This window comes from Chrysochloris asiatica, unplaced genomic scaffold (assembly GCF_000296735.1).
Source record: "Chrysochloris asiatica unplaced genomic scaffold, ChrAsi1.0 scaffold00011, whole genome shotgun sequence".
In the NCBI taxonomy this organism is placed as follows: domain Eukaryota; kingdom Metazoa; phylum Chordata; class Mammalia; order Afrosoricida; family Chrysochloridae; genus Chrysochloris; species Chrysochloris asiatica.
In genome coordinates this window covers 10,432,091-10,434,822 of record NW_006408529.1, presented here as the reverse complement: position 1 = coordinate 10,434,822, position 2,732 = coordinate 10,432,091, and positions in this window count along the sequence as shown.

Sequence of the window (2,732 nt, the reverse complement as noted above, 5' to 3'; positions counted from 1 at the left end):
ACACTACTACAAGAAACCAAAGGAAACATACAGAAGTGGAAGAATATACCTTGTTCCTTGATAGGAAGATTCAACATCGTGAAAATGTCAATATTCCCCAAAGCAATTTACACATATCATGCAATCCCAATCTAGATTCCAGTGACATTCTTCAGAGAGATTGAAAAGACAATTACAAACTTTATATGGAAAGGAAGTGACCCAGGATAAGCAAAGCACTGCTCAAGAAAAAGAAGAAGGCTGGAAACCTCTCACTCCCCAATTTCAAAATCTACTATATGGCTACATTGGTGAAAGCAGCCTGGTCAGGTATAATGAGAGATACATTGATCAATGGAACAGAATCAATAATCCAGAACTTAACCTATCCACATAAAGCCAACTGATTTTCGACAAAGTGCCTAGGTATGTTACATACAGAGGAGATAGTCTATTTAACAGATTGTGCAGGCAGAACAGGAAAGCTATATGCAAAAGATTGAAACAAGACCTTTACCTCACACCCTATACAATAACCAACTCATCTTGGATTAAAGGCCTAAATGTGAATCCCAAAATTATGAAAGTCATCAATGAAAAAATAGGGACAAATGTGAGGGCTCTAATACAGGGAATACACAGAGAACTAAATATTTTGAAAAGTACACATACAAAAGTAGACAAAATAGATGAGTGGGACATACTAAAAATTAAAAACTTATGTGCATCAAAAGACTTCACCAGAAGAGTAAAAAGGGAACCCACAGAATGGGAAAAAATCTTTTTCAATGACACATCATACAAGGAACTCATTTCTAAAATATATGGGAAACTATAACACCTCTACAAGAAAAGGACAAATAACCCCATTAAAAAGTGGGCACAGAACATGAACAGACACTTCACCAAGGAAGAGATCAAGTCAGCCAACAAACATATGAAGAAATGTTCATGATCACTAGCTGTTAGAGAGATGCAAATCAAAACAACAATAAGATATCATCTCACACCAGCAATAACAGCAAAGATCAAAACAATAGAGGACAATAAATGCTGGTGAGGATGCGGAGAGAATGGGACCTGCCTACATTGTTGGTGGAATTGCAAAATGGTCCAACCACTCTGGAAAATAATATGGCACTTCCTCAGAAGGTTGGGAATAGAGATACCTTATGATCCAGCAATTCCTCTACTTGGTATTTACCCACAAAAAATATGAGCCATAACACAAGTAGATTTGTGCTCACCAATGTTCATAGCAGCACTATTTACAATAGCAAAAAGATGGAGACAGCCTAAGCACCCATCAATTGAAAAATGGATAAACAAACTGTGGTATATACATACAATGAAATACTATGCTACCTTGAAGAACAACAAGGAAGGTATAAGCCACCGCATAACATGGATGAACCTTGAGGACACTATGCTGAGAAATTAGTCATTCACAAAAGGACATATATTGCCTAGGATCATTATTGTAAAAGACTAAGAAAAAGAACCCACCCAAAAGGTGGGGGGGGAGGGTGTGGATCTATATATATAATTGTTAATCACTGGGATATATGGGATGAGAGGAAGGAACGCAGGGAGGGGAAGATAGAGCACAGGGTAGAGAACAGACAAAGGAAAGCTTGAGTGTTGGTGGGGGGAGGGACGATACACAGATGGGGGAGGGTAATGGAAGAAGAAGGCTGATGAGAGAACAGTTAGGCAGGTTTGCATGGACTAAGTGGGACAGAGGTAAATGATGATGTATGCACAACCTTGGAAAAACACGGGGCTTTGGGATACAGGAATTGAGGCATGGTTTGAAAGGGTAAAAAAGAGGAATAATGTTAAGATGCTTGGCTGTCTTTTGAAGCTTGGTTTCCCTTGCCTACCATAGACACTTGAGTGGGGGTTAAAAGGAATAGCCAGAACCATCACAATAGAAAGCTTGCAAGTCTGTCTTCAGCCTATAACTGATTGGACTACCTTAAAGGGAGCTAGAAATTGCCCAGTGAAAGAGACCTCCTGTGGAGGTTTTGTATTGCATAAGACCATAGGTGGAAACCAGAATGCCATCCAGAAATGTCTGAGGTGGGAAATTTCGATTGGCAAGGACTAAAAGCCTGGAGCGGCTAGAAGAACAGAAGATACTTCGTGAAGAAAGAGCAGCAGGAAAAATCAGAAACAATAATGGCAGTCTGATTGATTACTATAAGAACAAGTAAGCTGTTCACCTGTGAGCCATCAAGGCAAGTGGTGGGGTCCCCTCAGAGCAAACTCCCTTCCAAGACTAAGACTCAAAGGGAATACACGAGCAGGCATGTGGTCTGGCTGGTGACCACGTTGGTCACCAATAAGGGGAAGAGGGGGAAAAAAAGCATTGAAGTTGGGATCTAAGTCCAACCACATTCAATAGACTCCTGTGAATCTGGGTGGAGACCTGGATGGCCAGCAGTATGGCAAGACCCAGGGGCTCCTGGGCCCAGAGGCAGTGACACGGCCACAGAGGACTAGAGCAGAAAGTGAAGCATCCAGCTGATACGAAGTGAGGGGAGATGCACAAGAACACCCATACTTGCAGAGAGTACCCACTTGACCTGGCTTTGATGGCTGGATGATCAGAACTTGACTAGAAGAAGAAAGAAGAGGGAAGAAAAAAGAAAAAGAGTAATCCACTACAGTTTGATGAACTTTACCTATACTTATGGATGTTTTGTTGTTGTTTGTTGTTAGGTGCCATTGAGTCGGTGCCGACTCATAGC